At 39.0% G+C, this 24343-nt stretch overlaps 1 protein-coding gene across 5 annotated transcripts in view; it reads left to right on the top strand.

Annotated features, from left to right (window-relative positions):
* CDC42SE2 (CDC42 small effector 2) overlaps positions 1-24343 on the top strand; it is an 83172-nt gene that overhangs the window by 24184 nt on the left and 34645 nt on the right. The window lies entirely within an intron of this gene.

The raw sequence follows: 24343 nt of genomic DNA, 5'->3' as shown, positions 1-24343 counted from the left end.
CCCCTGGATATTTAGATAGATTTCAGCAAAGCTTCTTAATGTAGTGGGTTATCTGTCATGCTTTTACTTTCCTTCCTTTAATTTCTTTTATTTGTTTAAAAACAAAACTCCCACCCAATTATTTTATACTGTATGTAGACTTCAGACCTGTTTCATAAGTGTAGTTTCTTTTGCTCTGCTATGCTCTGCCTTGCTTCTCCCCCTCCTCTCTTTCCCCCAGCATAACACTGGCCTTTCCTGTTACCCCCAATATAACACTAACCTTTCCTGTTACCTTTGTGCCTCTTCCTGTTCCTTTCTGCTGCTTGTGTCTCAATATAGCTGTAGTGGTTAATACCACTGTGGTGATGCTTATTAGCTGGACCAAGAATTTGAAGGCTGATGGATAATGTTACATTATGAAGTCCTTTGTGGGGTGGTACAGGAGACAAATTGTAACTAATTCTGATTTAAAAGCCTTGGAAAAAGCTGATAGCTCTGCAAAAACTGACTGTGGTGCCATTTAAGGGCAAGGGACTCAATATGTGTTACAAATCACAGAATGGTTTGGGTTGGAAGGGACCTTTAATGTGGTATTGGAGACTCTTGGATTCTCTTTGTTAACCTCTCTATTGGTTTGCTGTGACCAGTAACTCCTTGTAAATAGGCATCAAATCCCAGGTGTAAAGTTTTGTTGCAGAAAAATTTTTGTTATATATCCCAAAAACAAGCATGTGCTTGTTCTAGTCTTTAGAGGTTGGTGTACTTTCATTTCCATATATGTTTAAAGAAGTCACGTACCGTTAACTTACCAGAAGCTTCTACAGCAGAGTAGTACTGCAGGTATTGCTAATTTGGTAGTTGAAGCTGAGCTCAAGTGTAGAAGTGGTTTTTTTGTTTGTTTCACTGCCTTTTTTTTTTTCTTTTCAGCTGAGAATCCTCTAGTAGGAAGACTCACAAATATCCAGAAGTAATAGCTTGTTTTGCAGAAAGTGATGATATTCTGAGGGTGTGTTCAATAGCACAGTTACTAATAACATGCAGTTACAAAAAAACCAAAAGCCCGTCACTTGACAAGTTGAGAGAGGTAACTTCTCAGAAAAGCTTCTGGAAAGCTTTTCACTATTTCTTTGTTTTGCTGTTAGTATTTGTACATTTAGAAAGTACTTCTTTTTGAGATACTGCAGTTTCAATATTACAGTAAAATAGGGTATTCACCAAGAAGTGGAAGACAGTATTTTATTGTTTTCAGGACTTTTTCAAAAATCCCAAACACTTTGTCTCGTTCCCCTTCAAAATACCAGTATGAAATTAATGAGTCAAAGTTGATGACCACTGTCTGCTGGTTGTTATTACTGGTGTAATACCATCACTGTCTAAATTTTACAGCTGCCTGAGATATCAATATATTATAAAGCAACTTAAATCAGCATTTGTTTTGAGGGTGGTAGCTTTGTGCGCGTCTCACTGAAGCAATTGGAATGCTTGAGATATCTATTTAGCAACATAAAAATATACACACATACTGGTTAATTTCAAATGTTCAAAAATGGATGTTCTAGTAACATAAAAAGCAGATTTACTCTCTTTTGACAAATGTCAGCATTATTCACTACATTGCGTGTCCAAGAACTGCAGTTGTGTCAGCACCACTTTGTGTTATTCTACTGCTCCTCTAACTTTTATCCCTCTTCATTCTTCTAGTTACTTCTGCCTTGTGTGTTGCTTAATGTGACATAACATGTGTGGGGTTATTGTTGTTGGTGGAGTTTTCTTCCCTTGGACTCTAGCTGATGTATGTGTTTAACATGGAAACTGAAATTCTTTCTACTAGTTGTTCTACCATCCCAATTACAGGGCTATACAATAGGAGATGGGAGAGAGGTATGAGATCAAGCTAGATAGAAGAACAGATGGAATCAAGTATTAAAATATTATTATATGTAAACATGGTAGCTGTACCTTTTCTTGATCTTATTTTGTTCTTACTTTAAGTATTTATGAGATGTTCACATGAAGGAAAACCCACAATTGTAGGTTAAAGCATCACAAATTCTGGACTAGAAGAAAAATTAACTTTTTGTGGCACTGGAAGTATTTCAGTCATGGTTCTTGAATAATACCAGTTGTATTATTCTTCAGGATTAAATGCTTTACACAGAACTGAGACAGTTAACTGTAAATGTGTTGCTTTCGTAAGTTCACAAATTAGAAATTAGGTTTGTTCATCTCTGCTTTTCTTTGTGCCCTTCAGAAATAATCATATGAGGATCAAAGACCTCAGCAGAAGTACCAAGGGGAGACATATTAGGGAAGATCTCTTTCTTAAAAGGTTACCATGAAGTAGACTAGTCTGTCCTTTGTTAACACAGAGTTAAAACAGCATACTTCTGTCTGTGGTCCTTCCAGTGCTAGGTCACCATTGTCATATCTTGGGACAGGTAGCAGCCTTTTAATTTCAGGCTGTGTCTGGAAGTCATCACCTCCTGACTGTTCAGGAGTGCAGCATGCTCTGGTAATCTCATGGGCAGGAAATGCTGCAATTCTTGTTGCCTTCTGTGGACACTTGACTTCCTCAGAGCTGGCACAGATCCCACTGTCTGCTGCATAAAGAGACAGACCTTCAGGTACAGGACTGCTGATTTGATGACATTTAGTGAAAAACTAGTTTGACCTTTAGTTAAGGCCTAGAAAAACTGTGATTTCCTTCTCACCTTTTGTTGTGTGATAGTCTGACACCCTAGGTGAGAATGCTTTTGTACCCCATGTAATCTCTGCATGTGCTATTAATGTAAAACTAAAGATCACTTCAGCTTGCTCACCATGCAGTAAATATTCTGTTTCCATTGTAAACAACTTATTTGCACATAGACTCAAAAAACATGTTTTATGAGTTATGTGTTGGTACTCAGGGTTTTAATGAAGAGTTAATATCTTTCTCTTAATAGTTTTATGCTCTTTAGCAGTGAATTTTTTGCCCTGAGGAGGAAGAGTCCAAAATGAAAAACAATTAATTTTGCTTGTTTTCTTTCATCTGACATTAGAAATGCTAAACAACTTCTTTACAGAAAATTGCTGACAGCATACTGGCAAGCAAGATGGTACCAAAACCAGTCCATGAAACAATTAGTTTTTAAATAGTTTGATAAAAAAAAAAAAACAAAACAACAAAAAACCCCCTATTTATTTGGCTACGTTTTCTGAATGGAAACACTGCCCATATCCCTTTCCTTCACAAGTGGCACAATCATGTGAATGCGTTCATAAATGATTCCAGCTGTTAAAGCCAATAAAGATTTTAACTGAGCCCTGGGAAGGTGGTTCAGTGTGAATGAACAGTGCTTAAGACCACAGCACAGTATGCTGATTCAGTCACTGAGTCCTTTTCTGTTTTCTGTCTTTAATCTGTACGTCCCAGAGAAGGCTAGCACTTTTTAAAGCAGAGTTCTTTTTGGAAGATCAGGCATGTTAGGATATTGTTCTTACTGGTTTTAAAAGTACAGATCTCATCTCAGTAGTTCTTAAAGTGCAGTGAGAGCTTCCCGAGTCGTTTAGTCAAGACTGGATCATAAGTGAGCAGCTTCTGAGGAGCATCCCTGGAGGGGAGCGGGCTGTGGGGGTGACAGGCAGCTCTTCACATGAGCAAGGTCACGTCTGGCAGCAGCGCTTGCCTGCCTGCTTTCTGCTGGGGGGAGAGGGGGGAGTGCTCTAATCTGGCGGTGCTGTGCCTGCTCGGAGGAGCAGATAATGAACCCCTTTGTGTCCCCCTCTAGAGACATGTGCTTCAGCAGCAATGGGCCATGCAGCTGCAGCCCTGGCAACGAGGGCCCGGAGGAAAGAATGAGGGCAGCTTCCCAGCGCAGGATGGCCGGAGGGTTGGGGATGAGCAAATTAAACCGGTGGCATAGTGTTTAGACGAACCTGTGTGCCTGTTATCCTTCCTACGGATGTTTGGGGTTTTTTTTCCCCTAATTTTGACCCTTAGAGTGAAATCTGTTTATGTGGGTTTTAGTGCATAGATAAATCAATGGCTACAGACTTGCCAGTGTCTTTGTTGCTTTTAGAGTCTTGATAGTGCGTTTTCTGGAGAATTTGCAGTGTTGGTCTGATACAATGGACAATTCATTGTCACCAGTTAAGGAGCATGAAAGAATTCAGTTTGAGCTGATTTTTGTAGCATAGGTGCACGAAATACTTAAGCCACGGTTGGAGAAACTAATTTATTTTTAAAAGTGCATGTGTATGTATGCATATTCATGGCGATATTTGCATTGGTGCTTCTGAGGTGGTTACGCTCACTGTGACAGCTGTCTTCTGGAAAAATTAATGTTGAATGTTTGGTTTTTCAGATGCGACAGTCTGATCTGTTTGCATGGGAACTTCCACGAATGAGCTGGGGATAAGGCTGCTGTTGGTGTGAATTATGATAGGCTCCATTAATTACCTTAGCTGCGGGTAGTGATTCACAAGCCCCAGTTGGGGCTGCATGTCTGGGAGAGAGGGGGCATTTGTTTGAGGGAGAGACAGAATAATGAATATCTTAAACCAAATGGTCTGTGCCTGAGTGGCAGACAAAGAGGGCTTTGGGGCAGTGGCTGATTATTCTGCGTGAAAGGACCACAGCCATATCTGCCTTTTGTGCTGAACCTCTCATGTGAGCCATCGCCCCCTATTTTTGTGGAGGAAAAGGGAGATCAAATCCACTTAGGAAGCAGGTGCACCTTGCCAGTGAAGGTGCTGTTTCTGACTCCATCATGTGCGTCTGGTTAGTGTAGCAAGGAATGGAGATGTGGAAATTTTGGTTATTTTATTTCTGTTTTCTAGTCTTTTGACAAATACAGTAGACATTTTTGAGCAAGTTATGTACAGCCCATTGTTTGTTCTCTCTTCCCCTTCCGTACCTCCTAGATGCAGTCTCTAATGTCTATGCTACAAGCTGATTGTAAGAGCCCAGAGCAAATGGAGCAGCAGATGTGATATGATTCCTGGACGTTCTCTGAATCAGGCCAGAGTGCTGACCTGAGGCAATCACAAGTCAGGACCACGTTCCCTTCCACTGACTGTGCTACACAGGCACTATTGTCCTGCTCAGGAGCTGGGTGAAAAGCTAGTACAGTGCCATCTTTAACTTCTCAAGCAAGAGTTAATGAAGCTTGATTGTAGACTGAATGAGTTACTAATTTCTTGGGGTTTCTTTTTTATTTTCTTTTTTTTTTTTTGTTTTGCCTTTTCCCTCACTTGTTCTGTGTTCAGCTTGAGCAATGAAAGAGGACTGAAGGTGAAAGCTAGGGAGAACATGTTCTTTCACTAGGTGTATTTGTTGACTTGCTGTAAAGGCAAAATGAAGGGTCTTGCACTTAAATATGTGGAAACACCTTGAGTCTCAAATTGTAGAATTCTCTGTGTTTTTTGAGGGATAGGAAAAATGAGGGAAATGCTTTAGGGCTGGGAGACAACTTGAGGCTGTACTTAAATGGTAGGTTTAACAATTGTATCTTGTGCTCTTTTCAGAAGTTGCTATTGAAGGCAAAGCTACAGATTTAAAGTTCTTTTGTCCTCTTTAACAGTCTTTTTCCTTTATTTGAGAAGGAGCAACCATAACGGAAAAACATGTTCAAGAGCAATTGCAACTTTTATCTATATGCATACTTCTTACACCTTAATCTTAAGTTTCAGATAAAAATTGTTATCCCAGGCAAAGGAATTGGTGTGTGGTTTTAGGTTTTTTGTTTCCAAACATACACAGAAAATCCTTGTCAGCAGATACAAGGAGAATGTCCCCCACCCCACCCACACACAGAAAAGAAAAAATGAGCAGTTGTGTGACATTGGAGGAGATAGGATCTCGTTCAAAACAGAGAAACTTTGTATGTCAGACTGAATTGTCACCGTGCAGCTGTTTGACAGTTTAGTCAAAGGAGTTGCTGCTTGCCTTTCCTTTGAGTTGATTTTCTCAAGTCGGTTCTACATGCAGATTGGATTGTATGCTGCAGCAAAACCCTAATGACAAATGAAATACTATGGTGTTAGCAAATGTTTAAAAACAAACAATACCAAACAGAATTAAGACAAGTATAAAGGCAGAAAATACCTTTGTTTTTCCCCTCTTGAACAGAGGGGCTTCCACTGAATTTTACAGCTGAAGTTGTCGGTGATGGTGGAGTTTCACAGCAGTTCTGTAGTGTGCAGAAAGAATGCTCACCACAAAGCTTGTGAATGTCAGTAAGAAGATATTTATCAATTGTATATACTCTGAATATATTACAATGCCTTCTTCAAAAGTGGTTGCAGACCTTCCTAGGAGTTCAGGGTAATTGGGGGTAGGGGAAAATGTCTCCTTAGGACTAAAGAAAATAGTACGTCTTCTCTTAAAGTCAAAAAATCTGCCATTGTAGTTCTTTTGTGAAAGGCAGTGTGCTAGTTTGGGCTATTGTAGTCTTTCCAAAACTTGTCTAATCCCTGTTTCTTGGTCATTTGCCACAGCAGTTCTTGAGAGAAAATGAAGCTGTTGTACTACTTAGTGGTTTGTATCTCCAAATTACTGCAATGCTGGCATGGGACAAAGTTCCACTGTGTTTAATGAGACTATGCCCGTGTTTTAAAAGGGAAGCGTGTGCTGACCATGGCAGTACCAGTAAAGGTAGTGGATTTGTGTGTTAGGAAATTCTAATGGCTTGTCCTGTTTCTCCATAATAACAGTTGGAGCCAGGATGATAATTCTGAATATATATTTACCTTGTGGTCTAAGGAACTAAATATTCACCAAGAGAAATAACTCTGATTAACCAACTTTACCTGTCAGAAGAGCAGAATAAGACACCAGATGGTGAGAGTAGAGTAGGTGGTGTTGGAAAAGCATATTTTTTTTTTTCCAAGCTTAAACTTGGAAGCATCTGATGTGAAATCCATCAGGAGCTAAGCCTTGTCATTTACTGTGCTGTCTGTGGCTTCTTCAGGTCTTGGAGGAACCTAATAGTCCTTCCTGATATGAAGAGCCTCAATAGTTGCCCCTGCCATTTTCCTCATGGCATTTTCTTTATGGCTTTGTCATGTACATCACAAAAAAATTGCTGCTTATGCTGCCTGTCTGAAAAACTTCCGTAGTTGATCTTGAGTAAAAGGAACTTTTATTTCCCTGTTTCGAGTGGGCGAATGGTTTTGAGTGATGTGACAAACACTTGAGTCTTCATGCTTGTGTTTACTGAGAGTCTCACTCTGTGTGGCAGCAGCATTCTTTTCATAGTGAGGCAGCACAAGTATTATACCTCATATTTGTTATTCAGGACCGTTCAAGTTTATCAGCACGAGTGCTCTGTGGCTTGTGATTGTTTTGGCATGAGAAATACCATGGTCAAAACACTGTTTATTTTATACGCTTCCACTAGGGGTTCTCTCGAGGTCAGAAGGTTGGAGAGAAAAGGGCAGTAATTTTTGCTTGTATTTTCTTTGCCTTCCTCACCTGTTGGCAAGCAGGTGACTAACTAAAATACCGTAAGAAAGATTGTGTGGAGATAGTATGCCTCTGATCCATATCACAATTGCTGATACTGTTTTCAAAGGTGTTGTCTTATAAATAAGCTCACTTATTCCTTTTCCTCCCTCCCAGACGAATTCTCCAGAGCTAGGTCTTTGTCCCTGAAAGTGTTCACTCAGTGTGAATAAGCAAATATGGACAGATAACATGACAGCAGAATTGAAGTACCCACAGTTGAAAAAAGAATGTAACTTCATTGCTGTGCCATCTTACAGTGATAAGACTTTATTTCACGCTGATAACATCTGCTATAAGTAGATACTGTTTTGACCAATACCAAATTCAAGATCTAATGAGTCCTTTTTCCTTGCCATATGTGTTCATGGAGGAGAGAAGTACAGATATTCTTGAGGAGGAAGAGAAAGCAAGAAATAGGTAGGAGCAATGTCTGAAGACTGTGCTGAGCTAGTGTGAAGACCTGGACAACACAGAACAAGAGCAGGAAGTACAGGCTCGTCTTTTAACAAAACTTCTGGAAACATAAGTGTAAAAGGACTGTAGCAAGAAGAACCTGTTTCTCTATGAAGGGCAACACCTGTATGGAACATCACTCTGTGGAACAGGTGGTGCAGCACGGAAGGGTTGCTCTGCTTGTTCTTTCTATTTTGTTTTCCAACTTTTGGCTCCTATCCCTTCTGTCCCCAGGATGTAACATGCCTGCTTCACAGTGCAGAACTGCAGGAAGAACAGAGGCAGCACAAAGAGGAAAAACACTAGAGACTGAGAATTTGGCAGCCTGACACATCTTGAGGGTGATTATTTTGTTTATTTGAAATACCAGCAGAAAGATAAAAGTTGCACAGAGTTCTATTATCAGTTTCAGCCTTAGCAGCAGCATAACCATGCAGATATCTTGAGGGAAGAGTCAAGGAATATGCTTAGTAGTTTGGGGTTCACTTTTCCCAAATTCCTGATCTCTTGTCACTCTAGTATCTTTATTTCTTTAAGATGTGAGTTGTATTTGATAGACCATTTTACAGAAGCTAAATACATAGACAAGACCCAACAGAATATTCATTAATTTAAAAAAACCCAAAACATATGGAATACATCCATGGCAAAAACCTTGAGGTAGATTGTGAAGTAGGGAAAATTACTACAAAGCTTTGATTATTTGTTTATAAAGAAAACAATATATGTCTTTACTTGGAATGTCATACATAATGAAAATAATAGTAAAAGGCTAGTGATGTATGATCTCCCCCAACATTCACACCTTCCAGATGCTTATTTGTGCTTCTTCCTGTACCTTCCCTTTTGAAAATTGAGGAGGTAGAGCAAATGTTCTTTGAGAAAGCAGAAAACAAAATTAAGGGGAGAGGGAGGGATGAGGAAGTGTTGTGAATTGGAAGGAAATGGAGGGGTGTATTTCTAAGACTTAGCTGGCTTAATCATTAGAATAACTTTCTAAGGGTACTAATAGATATGCATCATTTGTTTTCTTCAAATGGCATTTGAATGCCTATTTAAAAATGTGATTTGAACGCCTGTTTAAAAATGTGAATCACAAAACAGAGCAGAGATTCACTGAAGATCTTCAGTCATGACATCAATGTCTCTTTGTGTAGGATATTGGGTGGCAGTGTTGTGGAGGCCTTTTCACATCGGAAGCACGTTGGTCTGTTTCTCACTGTTTCTGTTTGTAACTAGAAATTCCAGAGCAGGCCGTCCTTAGTTTATCTAGCATTTGTCTACAGAGTGAACTTTCAAACTTCAGGGAGGTTTTTTCTGCTGCTTAGTTTACAAAAAAAACCCCAAAAAACAACCAACCAAACCATACTTCCCCCCCCCCAAAAAAAAAAAAAAGAGAGGAAAATAAAAAAACTGAACATTTGGCTAAACACAGAGCAGTACAAAGTACAACTGTATTAGTGGCCACAAATCAACCAATGACTTAACTATATATTTATTTGTTGTTTTGACTTGTTAAGAATCTACTTTCGACTTAATCCTCCTTGGCAAAGAGCAATCACACAAAGAAATGTGGTTCCAGCAAATATACGCATCAGTAAACAGGATGGTGTTGTTTTCCAGGTAACTTCTATAGGTCAGCATTAGTAAGTAAGCTTTCTTTTCAAACTGTATTTTGTTTCTTTAGCCTGCTTTTTCTTGTGTAACTTGTCTGACTTGCAAGGCTTTTGACTCTTAGTTGTAATCTCAAGCCGTAAGTATAAAGTCTGTGTCTTGAGAAAAAGATTAGGCATTTAAAAATCCTGTTATGTCATATGAAAATCATTTCAAAATAAAAATACAAATTTCTAGTGACTTACACAGACCCATGTATTGATAAACAATAAGAAATACAATGCTATCTGTTGCAGTTACAGTCACTTGTAGCAAAGACAACAAATCTTCCTTCATATTTTTGAGATATCTTTGCTTGGCATGTACCTGGCAGGTAAACATTGATAAGTATAACAACTCCATATGTGATATATTAATGTTACAGACTCACTGTGTCCATTAGGGTTTTTCTAGAAGGTTGTGCAATGAGGTTTTTTTCAAGGGCTGCTGAGGATACTGCAGGGCCTCTATAAATACACAAGACAAGGTTGACATAAGGGAAATGAAACTACTATAAGCACATAAAACTTGGTAGGTATCATACTCTTAACTCCCCCTGTGGATACTGTAATTTCTCATGTCTAATAGAGAAGCAGTATCCGTGGATACTGCAGCCACTGGAATATGTTCATAATATGGCTTACTACAGTCAGTCTTTCCCACCTAAGGAAGGATTAAGGCTAGTCTTTTCTTCAAATTACGATGTTAGTTGAGAACCAACTTCCAGACATGCAGAAGACTACTTGTTATGTTTGTTCTGAGCAGAAAAATCGAATACCTGAAAAGACTCCCTTTAAAAATAATGTTGATTCCATCACAAAATGGTCTGATTATGAATCTTTTCAGTTGTGTTGGTAGAATGCAACAAAAGCAGATACCAAGACAGATTTGTGGTGGTGTTTTCTTTTTTAAAACCATCACAGATGAAAGCAATTCGTGGCAACTGCAGAGTTCTGTGAGCAGAGTTCAGAAAAACTTCTGCCGAGGAACATTTTTGTTGCTTCCTGTAAAAAGGTAACATTGCTTACTTTTGTTACATCTGTTCAATAAAAAGGTAAAAGATTAACATACAGAATTCTAAAGTAATAAAAATTTGTTGGCCTGCTGAAAGGGTGAAGGGTTGACCTCTGTCTAGCATCTCAGAGCAGTTTCCATGTCCTACCTCTGTGATAAAACGTATGCTGAAATCTGTACAACAGTGCAAATGCATGTGCTTAGAACTAAGTTGACTAAGAATGTCCTTGGCTATCTTGAGCTGTAAAATAATACTGTTGTATTATTTCTCACAGATGTAAAGTGGAAGAGGTTCAGGAGACTTTCTCAGAGTCAGAACGGTCATGGCAGAGGCTCCAGAGCCTGTCAGAAATCTCCTGTTTCTCAGTTTGTTTTTAACAGTTAAATTAACTCTTGTTAAATAGTTAGAAATAGAATTCATGATATCTGATTATACTCAAAGATCTTTTTATGTATGCATGATGTTTCCTTTCAGTAATTACCACGCTTTGCTATGACAATCCTGTCTCCAAACTGACTTCACAAATTATATCAAAGAAGTGACTGGGGCCCAAGATGAAGAGTTATGCCTGTGTTAGAATTGTGGGAAATACATTAAGCAAAAAATTGTGGTTTACTTACCTGCTTGATACTATTTCTCAAAGTTTTTACCAAGTCTTTAAATGGTTACTGAATATTTTTATTTTTTTTTTGGTAATGTAACTTCTTAACATACATTAAGGTCCTTTTGATTTTTTTTTTTTTCCCCCAGAATCATGTGCTAAGACTTCCACTATTTGCCTACAGAGACTGTTCTACAATTTAGGAAAAAAAATGGAAAGTTTTTTTTTTTTCATACTAGCTTTCCATTTTTTCTCCTATAGCATTTAAATTGGGTAAATTGTGTTAGAGTAGGAAGGGGACCTGGAGGCTGGGTGTCAGAGTACAGAAGTGCTTGTTTGCAAACCTACCTTCGGAAGCAATTACCCAGTTATATCAACAATGTAATTTTTGTTTTGGGAATAATAATTATTTTTCTAATTAAAGTTGTGTTTTATGATTCCATCTTTCATTTGAAAGCATGGCCATGCAAATAAAAAATTGTTATGTTTGGTAAACAAGCTAGATAACTTGATCTCATGTTTATTCTTTGTAATTTAACTTTGATTTTTCATTTATTGGTGAAAACGCTGCACTGGTCTCTTAATTGCTCTCAGTGATTAAAAATATTGAGTTAACAGGGGGCTTTCTAGCCTGTATCAACTAAATGAAAAATGCACATCTCTGTTCAGCTTAGGCACCCATCTTTCTCTTCAGAGCAATGGTATCTTTCTGTGAAATTAAAACAAGCATCATAGAAAGTGTCCGAGTTGGCAACATGCTCTGAGCTTCTATAGATGCTGTGTAGTAGTTACTGACAGAAGTAAATGTTTGATAAAAGAACTATGCTCATAAATGTATTTGATTGAATGAAACAGATTTATAAGCACAGTGCCATTACAAAACATAAACTTAGAACAAACCCAAGATTTTTTAAATTGAGGTATTTTTATTATTATTATTATTAACATTATTGTTGTTGTTACAATAACCTGGGAATAGTTATTTTGGTTTTGATATGATGCGACTCTGATTTCTTCATGCACCATAGCAATACACTGGAATTTTCAGGAGGAAAAATACTTTTTAATATTAATTTTTAACTTTTAATAATAATTTTAATAATAATTTTTAACTAGGTCCTACTGCATGGCCCTGCTTTGCAAACATCACATCTTATAAACTGAGTTAGGTCTAGCCCTTGATGCCCAGCTATCAACTGCACACAGATGCCCATGCAGGGGTCGAGGTACAGAGCATGTGAGGGAGCCTGTGAATTATTTTAAGAACAGACTTTCCAAGGCAGAAGTTGTAGTGTAGGAACACAACTAACTGAAAGCTAATAAGATTTAAGCGGCAAATGCTGTCTGGCTTTGAGCTAAAGAAAGAAATATCCTTATTTGGGGGCAGGTAGGACTGCTATGTGGCTGTTTGGGGGATTTTTTTTTTGGATGGTTAGGATTTTTTGAGAAGGTCTTGTGTTGTTGTGGTAGCTACTTACTAATTCAGAACAGAGCTATCTGGTCAGTCTAAGGAACCAAACCTGATAAGAAGAGCTGGACATCTTGCTAATTTTTGTTTAATGAATTTGGAGCCTAGTTAAGATTGCAGATAGCTCAAGCACAGGGGTTGAATGCTTTCACAACATCTGTTTCTGAGCACCTGGTAGCAGGATACAAAGTAGTGTTTTCCAAACTGCACTAAATTGAGAAGCAGATAGCTTTACTGTGAGTTAAGTTTTAGTGTACATAAAACATCTTCTACCAACAAGAAAGTTAACAGTTAAACCAGGGACTGTGAGGGTAAATTGAGCAAAAAAATTGTGATGTTATTTAAATCTTCTTTATTGCCCTGGATCGAAGCACAGAGCAGATTGACAACTGTGTGTGTGCTCCTTGCTTTAGAATGGCTTATTTTTTTATGTTGCAGTGGCCTCACATTTGAACAATGTGCAGTGTAGCAAAGGTAGCACTGAAAGCTGCAGCACTGAGATTTTTGGTAGGAAAGCTCAGTGTGTACCTTCTCTTTCCTGTCTGCTAGTTGGATTGAGACTGGAACCTGAAAGTAACTCTTCATATCATTCTTTTTGTCTTCTGGTGTACTTACCCCCACCCCTCCTCCAAGCTTGTGCCATTAGGAGCAAAAAGTACTGTTCTAATTAATTTTTACCTAGGTTGTGTTGAGTAGCTGAGTCTGGCATGACTCTGCTTTGAAAATGTCATGTTCTGCCTCCAGTGAATAGGATTGCTGTTGTGTGACATGAGCTTAATCTAGAATGTATTAGGAGAAGAATAGGAAGGGTGTTTCTAGTGCAAAATATGTGTAAGAACAAACAAAAAGCATTTTTAAGGAAGAGATCTAGCATCAGATGCATGAGAGCATCAAAGCCAGCTGGCTGAAGCACTTCTGCAGTCAGAATAAATGAGTAAATGTGATGCGGGTGAATCAGACTTTGTTACTGGGGAGAAAAATAAAACCTTAGTAATCTAAGTATCCGTCTGTTTTCTCCTGCAGCTTTTAAAAAAGTTGTCAGCTATCTGCACTGAGGGTGATTGCAGATGTGCATGGCATTAGTGAGGCTGTACCTGGGGGTTGGAAAGCCGAGTGAGGGTCCCTGGCCCAGGGCTTGCCTCCTGGGGGTCAGGCTGGTCTGCAGGCAGCAACCTGGGTGCCCACTGGCTGCACACACCCACCTTCTTGCACCCTTGGCCAAGAAGCTGCTCTGGATCTTGCCAGTTTACCTGTTCATCTAGTTGTCTTCCCCTGCTGTCATATAACCCAAATCTTAGGGAAACCAAATTATTCCATGTCACAGAAAACTTTCAAACTGAGGGTGAAAAAGACACAACCAAGAGAATTGGTATCTTGAGGGAGGACAAGAGACCACCTGCCAAATCCAGATGTATCCTTAAAAGTATCTCTGACTGTGTCCTGAGGAACAAAACCTCAGAAAGTGGCCAGCTGTATTGTCTCAGTCCTCGATTGCTTATTAATAAAATACATAGAAAATACTTCCTTTGCATCACAAAGAACAGAATTACGATTACATTTTGAAGTAGTTGTTGTTAATATCACTAGAAGTTCATGGTGGAGTTCAAATAGTGTCATCCTGTGGTTATTTGGTGTCAGAGTACACTTTTCACATTGCCTGCTTGCTTCCTTATAGCGAGACACTGATTAAGAATTGAGGCATGTTAAGTTTTACTTTCATGTTTAGTAGCCCAAGTATTGCAAGTTGATTATGATTTTGTCAGCAGCTTTGAGTTTGGGGAGCTGAAATATGCCTATTAACATTTAAAGGTATGAACAAGCTAGCCTAAAGCTTGTTGGAAAAATAACTTGTGGCCTTGACACACCTTTATTGTAGGTTTTCCCACTCACTGGATACCTAACAGTGCAGGTAAGCCATAACACCTCTGTATATGTGGGTGTTTCCTGTGGAAGCCAAACCATTTGAGGTTTACAGGGGTTTTACATTGGCCGTAAAACTCCAAGTGAGTTTTACTCTGCGACCGAGATGTGTCCCTCAGGGTGTTTTCCAAATAGACATTTTTAGCAGTAATGGCATTGAACTTTTTGTGGGTACACAGGGAACACGATTCGGCGTTCCTTGGCAGGACAGGCAGGTCACTTCTGAGGAGACAATTTAGCTTCTTTTGTGCTCAGGTCTCAGAACAGCACTAACTGTTCCACTGAGAATGCACACTTTGTCAAAATGTTTCTGGAACATTTTGAAACTCCCTTTTTTTGCACGGCACTTTGTTTCTTAACTAGGTCAATAATATTGGTATCTTCACTGAAAATTGCATTTAAGTGTTGGAAATCTGTGCACCACGTATTTTTATTTTAAGATGACTGTATGTACTTAGCTGTTTTTCTGCACATGTAGGAAAGACAGCATAGTGTCTTTTGGTTTTAAAATTGCACATCTCTACCTTATTTAAATTTTAATAACTTATAATTAAACTTTATTTGATAAAGTTGTCTTGTTGTCTAGTGTATAAAATGACGTGTTGCAGGTGAATTAAGAGAAGTCATGGTCATAATGTTAGCTAAAAATGTTTCGTTAGTGATTAAATGATGATCAAATTATAATTAATCTGATTAAATGATGATTGAATTATAATTAATCAGTGGTTGATTGCAAATTAAACGGTAATCAATTAAGCAGTAATTGAATGGGAACTAAGCAGTGATTTAACCCAGTTTTCAAGAAGGGTGAGAAGGAAGACCCTGATAACTACAGGCCTGTCAGTCTCACTTCAGTATCTGGTGTGGGAGTTACTGGAAAACACCTGAAGGACAACAGAGTCATCAGTCACAGGCGGCATGAGTTCATGAGGGGAAAGATCTGTTTGACAAACTGGATTTCCTTTTAGAACAAAGTAGCCCACCCCGCTGACCAAGAGAAGCCATTTTGGATTTCAATAAAGCTTTTGTCACCATCTCACAGGATCCTTCTGGCCAAAATATCCAGCTCACAGATGGATAAACACACCCTGTGCTGGGTGAGCAGTTGGCTCACGGGTCAGGCACAGAGGGTGACAGTGACTGGGGTGACAGGAGACTGGAGACCTGTCACTAGTGGGGTCCCACAGAGCTCCATCCTCGGCCCTGTGCTCTTTGATCTTTTTATAAGGGGTCTGGATGCAGGTATTGAGTCAGTTGCATTACATTAAATAAGTTTACCAATTACACTAAATTAGGAGGAGCTGTGGACTCCCTTGAGCGTGGAGGGGCCTTACAGAGAGATTTGGTTAGACTAGAGGGATGGAAAATCACCAGGAGTATGGAGTTTAACAAGAACAAGTGTCAGATTTTACATCTGGGTCGAGGTATTGCTGCTGGAACATACAAACTGGGGGCCAAGAGTCTGAAAAGCAGCCACTCAGAAAGAGAGTTGGGAAGAGATCTGTCATTTGGGTTGATGGCAAGTCAAACATTATTTAACAGTGTGTCCTGGCAGCCAGGAGGGCCAGCTGTGTCCTGGGGTGCATTAGGGACAGCAACTGACAGCTGGGTGAGGGAGGTGATTGTCCTGCTCTGCTGTGCACTGGTGCAGGCTCTGCTCAAGGGATGTGTGCCATTTTGAGCCCCACTGTTTAAGAATGATATAAAGGTGTTGCAGAGGGAAGGGTGACCAAAGCAGGGGAAGGTCTCGAGGGCAATACTTCTGAAGAGAGGCCGAGGTCACTGGGTTTGTTCCGCTTGGAGGAGAGAAGACTGATGAGTAACCCCATCACAGCCAGCTCAGCATGGCACAGTTTGGTCCTGGTAAAGGCATGGCCGAGATTCTGTAGTCCTTGTGAAGATACAGCCTGGGACAGGTTTGCACAGCGGGGCTGACTTCAGTCAGACCTTCTTGTCAGTGATGCCTGAACCCAAAGCACTCCTCACTCAGAGTATGTGCGTCCGTCATGGGCTTGCCAAGCAACAAACTTGATCTGCACTTCCAACCAAAAAAATTAATAAGCAAATATCTGTCACAAAATGAAAGTCAGCAAGGATTTTTGAGACTTTGTTTGCAGTTACATTTTTTTCATGCTCTGATTATGGGGGGTAAACATTTTATCAGTGTACGCAGCAAGAGCTTTCTGTGGTCAAGTACTCATTTCAAAGAGTAAATAAGGTACTCAAATTCAGCTGAATATTAAGGATCATTTGCAGTGACTCTCAGCTTGGGAGAGGGACAAGCAAAGAGCAATAGTTCCTCTTAATTAATGTGCAGTATCTGAATCAAGCTGCAGTTCAAAGGTTAATTCATCTATGATAAACAAATCTGTATAGGTACTGGTGTTAATGCTACTAATGAGCTATGACTATGTGTGCATGTGTAATGCCTTGGTGCAAGCAACTATGGAGAGAAAAAAAATCTGAAGAGTTTCTTCATTTTTCTCCCCTCTCTGAATTTCATTCTGTTTTGAAAAATGAGTGTTCCTTTCAACAAAAAAGAAAACATGCTGTTGACTTGGAAAACTTAATTTCATACTGACTGCAACTCTAACATATGAACTTCTTCTTTACCAGCTGACCCTAGTTCTCCTTAATAGAGCCTAGTTGTCTGAGGTTTGTAGAGGTAAAAGCTTGTTAGCTTTCTGGTTTTTTACATACTTGCATGATAGCCTTGGCCATGGGAATGAAATACTTTATGATTGCTGCAGTTACTAATTACAGGTTGTGTGTGTATGGCTTCATATAGATATGTGCATGCACATGCAGTCGTGGTGTTTGGTAGGTTTCTTATGTGTAAAAGTGTCTAAGAAGGGTTATCTGTTCTGTGGAAGTCTAAAAGCTCTCTTGTGTGTACTTGTTAGTAGTTGTATTTCAGTTCATTATTTTCTTTGCAATTGTTTAAGTGTTACAGAATCAAGACACTCTTCTATGCTTTATGGCATATTTAAATTATGGTACAGGAACCAAATTTCCTTGTTGCTATGGTTATGTCTAGATTTTCCTTTCCCTTAAGTGACTTAAGAAATGTCTCAAGGCAGGGGAAGAGAACCATTTCTTGCTGTATGCTGCTAGACAAAGATGAAACCTGACCCTCCTGTCCAGGTGTCACTTTGTGCTGCATGTTACACAGTGCTGTGCTGCCAGATCTCAGGCTATTGATGGACGACTAAGAATAAGCCAGGCAATTTATCAGGTTGTTTTTTGGTCGTTTGTTTTTGTTTTTTTTTCTCCACGTGGTCTGGTTTGAAAGCACACATAATGCTATAGTAAGCATTTTTACATGCATGCAGATCCCTGACTAGAGCATTCTTTTTGAGACGTGCTTTGTCAGTCTGTCTACTGGTGCAGCTCCCCAAGCTCAAGTTTAGAGCAAAATCCAAACAGGCCTAGTTATCACTTACCACCTCTCACCAGTTCTAAAATTTCTGTGCTTTCTGGCTCTGCCATATGCCCCAGTAACATCCTGCTTTTCCTGCCTGACTTGGGTGGTATTGCATGTGTTTCTGCTCCATTTTCTGTCCGAAGATGGACTTCCTGTAAGATAAACCAAACGCTTAATATACTGCTCTGAAGTGTCTAGTCAGGAAAAACTGATACCACTCCAGACCAGCTGTAGCCTAATTTAGACTTATGTATGTGTGGTTCTTGTGTGAGTGCTCTTCAAATGAGCAACCAGGAAGGGCAGTAGAAGTTGAAGCCAACTTCTGTCACCTGTATTAAGCTGCAGAGTGGTCATCTAATGTGATTTCTGAAAGTACAGTCCAGTGGACAGTAACAATAGACTGTACTGCTTCCTGGGAACTGATACTCCTGAGAAAATGGGCTGCATGAACTAATAGGTCTCTACCTACAGCTTCTGTGACTACATACTCTAAAAGTCCTGAATTCCACTTCTTCTCTACATTGATCCAAAGTGTCTTTGAAAATGTGATTTGTCTTAACTTTTAAGTTCCTTTAAGCAATCTCCCATGTGCCTACATGCAGGTGCACATGCAGAGTTCAAATCATCTAAAGCAGCTACTAATAGAGAAATTATAAAAGGGCTAGAGAATAAATATATATAAATAGTAAGGCTATTAAAAAAGCAGATTAAAAAAGTACACAGTTCTGTCGCACCCTGAACAAAAAGCTGTTCCTGTTTTTGTTGCTTGCAAGCTGTGGAACTGAAAGCTAAAGCAGAGACGTGCTGCTCGAGCTGATGCACTCTTCCTATTTGGAACATTGCATTGCCATGTGCCAAGGGCAGCTTGAACAGAGGTGTTTCATCTGGCTTTTCAAACAGGGGCGTGTGAACCCTTAGATAGCGGTGCTGGGTGACTGAGTGAACGTAGTGTCACAAAATGTGATGCTGTTTTTGCTTACTGCAATCGGTCTCATAATTTGAGACCTTCAGTGGGAGGGGACGAAGTGATGTCCATGTATTAGATAAATTACTTGTTAGTAGAATTGCCTCGTTAAGGTTTAAGGCCTGACATGGCTCCATGATCTCAGACTTGGGGAGAAGTTAACGACGACTGGGGAGAAGGATGTGTTACTGATAGTAGACAAAAACAATGCAGAATTCATAGGCCACAAGGACTTCTGGCAGAGCTCTAAAGATAAGGAAGAAATTAACAAAGCCAACTCAGCAACTGTGCTGAAATCAGCTCCAGCTGAATAAAAGGTAATTCTGGCAGAGGGAGATTGTGACCACTGACTCAAGAAACCCACTGACTCAAAAGAGGACGACTGAGCATGCAGACTAATTAGCATGAGAAGTGAGAAAATCATTTAAGCAGTAGAAGATATAGTACTAATTAATAAGAGAACTATGTAATTGTAGCCAGTGAATCACTTGTAGCCAGTGATTTATTTGTTTGTTAAAATGTATAAATAGTGTAAGGTTTTGGTGACTTGGGAGACAGCCTTTTGTGGGTTACCCATCAGCTCCCTACTTTGTGCAAAATGGAACAAAGAAACAGAAACACCTTGCCTCGGGTGTGTAAATTGGTGTTGCACACCAGCCTGCCTTCAGGACAGCAGAAGTGATAGCAATAATTTGCTGAAGTGCCTTAAAATGTCTTCAGGTGCAATGTCAGACTTGTGTTGCAAGGCTGTTTTACCATAGATGGTTAAAATCTGCAGTAGTGGTGTGCCATGGTGATTGATTTTTTTGACATGAAACACTTACTGTACTGGTGAGAGTTTGCCTCTCTGAATTGCTTGCAGTTTTAATGGCCTTTTCTCCTCTTGTTCGCACTTACTCCTTTCCTCTATCCTGAATCTTTGTTGAAAATTGCTTTGATGTATTTGTTTCCTGTGAAAAAAAGAATATTATAAAGGCTGTGAATAATGCTTTTTATCTATTGTCATATTAAAAAAAGGTAGGAGTCCCTATCTTGTATGATCTGCATGCAGTTTGTCATGAGCATGACTATTCCCTTCCTTTTAATGCTACTCTGTTTTTAAAATTATGGTCTCTCTGGATGAAAATATTGTGGGTTCCCAGTCATTACTTTAGAATAGTAACTGGGGGTTCTTCAGGGAGATTTGAGGTTTGTTTTGGGTTTTTTTCTTTCCGTTCTTTATGGAAATGGTACCTTGTTGACAGCCTGCCTTGAACCTTTACTTTGCCCTGGGAATTTTTTCCTCTCTGACTGATATTACCAGTTAGAATTAGCAAGGAGGAGAGCTGAGAAAAGCATTCTTTTGTGTTACCCTCAATAGGGATTGCCACTTAAGAAGAAAATGTTATTGACCAATTAGAACCTCGACTAATGGGAATTTATTTTTTTTTTTTAAATATAATATGCTATCAGTGACCTGATAGGAAAGGCCTAGTATTTCTCCTTACAAACTTACTGTGGTTTCCTTCCTGTATCTTTTGCTGCACTCCCATGTATTAGCCTAGTTGGGTACATTTTTTTGCAGGGAAACTTGTGCTGGCTTCCTAAAAATTGAAAACACAAAAGCTGGAGGTGTTCTGGTTCCAGTGAAAGATGAGATTGTTTGTAAAGCCAGACTCCATTCTATTATCGACAACAACATTTAAAAAAAAAAAAATCAACCCATCTATCTCTTTAAGTATTCCATAATAGTGCCTGTATCCTATTCCCTCATTTTCATCACTCTTTCAAACTTTTAACTCAGAAGAAAAGTACTGTAGTCGTTTATGTAGTAGTAGTCGTTTACAGCTATTAATTTGTGTTGAGCTTGATTTGAAGTACAACCTTGTTTCTGTGTTGAAAATATACTAATGCAAACCATTTCAGTATAAATAGGGACAAAAAATAAGAACTGATTCCAAATGACCAGTAATCCCAAAGTAAAACCCTGTAATAAAATCTTATAAATGACTTTACTCATAATGTGCAAAACTATATTATAAAGACGTGGATAAAATAACCTCTTCACAGAGTCAGGACTTGAAAACGTACAAGAAAGTCTAACTCAAACGTTGAAGAAGTTTCTTAGATGTCCTTAAACTATAAACCCTAAAGCACTTGGCTGGGGGTTGGGACAGAATCGATATGGGAGAATTAAGAGGAAATGGAGAAGGGATTTCAGCCTTATTTGGCCTGTGTTGATGGTGAATGTTGTCCCTCTTTTGTCTGGCAAGAGTTACTTGCAGCTCAGGTTTCTCAGGACCTGAAAGTGCAAAAGATAATTGGTGCATTAATATGAGTGCCAGAGTCCCCAGAAGTGCCTGTTCTGGTAGCAGTGAAGGGAGGAAGAGTGTTTCTGTAAGTGCAGTGCCCCGGTGAGGAGATAGTTTCTGATACAAAATTCATGCTTGAAGGCAACTTTCCCCATAGGTTGTGTTTGTTTAAAACCTCTTGCTTCTTCTAAGTTGTTTTATTTAAAAACGTGAGACTGGCAAGGGAATAAACACTTCTCACTTCCTTTGAGAGCTGGAGATCATCCTCCAGTTGCTACAGCTGTAAGTGTATGGAAGTGTGCACCACTGCAACCCCTCTGTTGGTTTGGACACACCTTAATCCTCTTTCCTCCTCACTTCTGGCTGCCACTTGACTTTATGTAGTCATCATCAAGAGGAAAATGTGTGGCTACAACAGAGGTTTAAAGTGAAAAACATGAAGTCTTAAAAATACGCTCAGAAATGATAGTTTTTCTACCTACAGCTTGCAGGATTGAAACTAATTATAGCTTTTTAAAACCTTTAGGGCAAAAAAAACCCCAGTGGAGAGCAACCATGTATTTTAGTGAATTAATCTCCAATATGAAGAATATTAAGAATAACTGTAAATTTCTTTCTTATAAAGTACTTGAAACTAAAATGCTAATAGGTCTGATTGTGACTGTGCATACATGTGGACATTATCATGTATATGTCATCATGTTGTGTCATGACATGGCATACTTAGTTATGATTTTTTGTTCACAGTTTGGGTTTTTGTTTTTTTTTGTTGTTTTCTTTTTTACCTTCCCTCCCCTCCCCTTCTCCTTAAGCAGTAGTCTGAGCTTTGAAGCAAATCTAACTAAATTCAGACACTAACACCTGCTGTCATTTTTTTTCTCTCTTCCTGTGGTTTTATTTGCTTCAAGTAGTTGTCAAAGAGTGTTGTTACTGCACTTCCTGTTTGAAGCCACAGTGAATAGTGTGCAGTCAGAGGACATAGAGGGTTCACCCTTAAAAGGAACTATATAGATGTTTTTTTTAAAAAAAAAACAGCAGCTGTTCTTAAGCTATGTAATTAATAAGTAGCTTTATTTTAACTGACCCTCCACTGCATACAGCATATTCCTGTATGGATCAGCTCAGGTAAATGCTGCCTAACCTGCTTTTTATCAGTAAACATAAAGAGCTTGGGGGAAAAATTGATTTCTTTGTTTACCTTTCCTGCTCTGTATATTTCCCACAGAGAAGTTAATACTGCTTTAGTAAGAAAAATGGGTGAAACTGTAACAGAATGTGCTCTGCCCCAACTATTCGTTAATGCTGTGTTTGCACGTGCTGCCTTTATGACTGGTACTTTACAATCAGCCATGGTTTTGGGTTTTGCAGTAAACCAGTCACCGTGGAATAAACCTTAGAGTAATGAAAATTACCTTACTGGTTTTCACTCTAAATATTAAACAATGTATTATTTTTTTAGTATCTTAATTTCTCCATACTACTTAGAATGTCTGTAAAGGGTATGAGACTGAAATAATAAATAAGATATAAAAGCCTTAAGATGCTGAACAAAGTTGTTCAGCATGATAGTCCTGCATGTTCTTGCAATGTGAATCACACACTCTAAAATAAATTGCACTCAGAGTTCAGAAGGTTTACGTGGGAAAAGCAAATAGGTGTTTCACCACTCATCACTTGATAAACTTACCGGTTCAGACAGAGTAAGTGCCTTATCTTTTCCACATGAGCTCTACAGTGTTCTGCAGCTCTGAGCACCATAAACTGTGTAAAGAGCAAACACAAAGGGTGGCAGAGCTGTGGTCATGAACTGTGTTCTTCAGCCTCTGATCTTTAAAGTCCCTTCCAGCCCAGACCATTCTGTGGTTCTATGATTCAAATCTTAATCCTATGACAAAGCAGGGAACTAGCTGTAAAATATTGCACGGGTTTTGGGACCTCATAAACTGCAGCCAGGTTTGAGGTGCAGTTCAGGCTTTGGAGGAACACTTTCCCACGAGATTGCTAGTGTGCTGATGCTACGTAATTACCTGACTAGTAGCTGTAGGTCAGTGTGGTGCTTTTTATTTTCTTTCTTTATAACCAATAATTTGGAAAAGAACAGCAGAATTTTCCTGTTTCAACTTGTTCTTTAAACAGGAAACTAGCAGCGTAAGACAAGTTCCTAATATGTCACCATTGACATCGCAGCGCCGATACACCTTTTTCTTTTCAGATTGTTTTTTTCTTTCCTTTTCGGTGCAGCAGATTTATGCCTTATATTTTATGTTAATTTTGGCACTGTAAAAAAATCATGTTTAACAGACCGGGGTGGAGTACGAAATTATGGAGCTCTAACAAATCCTGCTAAGTATTTGTTTGCCTTTTAAGAGGTGCTTTTAATGTTAGTTTTCTCCAGACTTAGTGATATGTCAACCATGTTTTTTTAATTAAAAGACAGCAGATTGAAAAAGCGTTGTTCAAGTGTTGAAATCCTGAAAAAGAACCATGAAACTAAAGGCAAATATAGCACCATACCAGGCAAGAGAAGATAAAATATGTTTTTAAGAATGAACATGTTATCAGAGACTATTATTCACAATCTCTAGGTTGGCTTTGTTATTCAGCAGCTTTTAATCTAAAGTGAGGAGTCATTCCTGTGTTTCAGAACTTGGAGCCTATCTTCTCAGAAGTAAACCAACCACATTTTAAGAAGGCATAAGCTGTACAGTTACTGAACTAGAACTGTCAAACGTTACACGCTAACAGGAGTTAACCGTGTTTGAATTCTGATTTTGTTACATACTGAATGAAATTTAGAAAAGAAATTTGTGTAGCATGCAAATGCCAGTACTGCAGAGAACAATAGAGTATTTTTTTGTCAAGGTTTCCTTTGTTAGTCCAGGTCTTGCTGTTTAAAGTTCATCATATTTTCAGTCGTATAGAGAGCTGATGAAGGTGGTATCAAAGTGGAACTGCTCTGACACAGAATGTGTGTGTATATTTATGTATATGTGTGTGTGTGTGTAGTTTTATGCATCCCATGGAGTCTCCAAACCACTTCATACTGTGAGGAATTGCACTGAAGTAATGATACATAGCTGTGC

Source organism: Pipra filicauda, unplaced genomic scaffold (assembly GCF_003945595.2).
Source record: "Pipra filicauda isolate LSUMZ 115617 unplaced genomic scaffold, ASM394559v2 scaffold216_size1298047_pilon, whole genome shotgun sequence".
Classification (NCBI taxonomy): domain Eukaryota; kingdom Metazoa; phylum Chordata; class Aves; order Passeriformes; family Pipridae; genus Pipra; species Pipra filicauda.
This window is presented reverse-complemented; position numbering and strand designations above follow the sequence as displayed.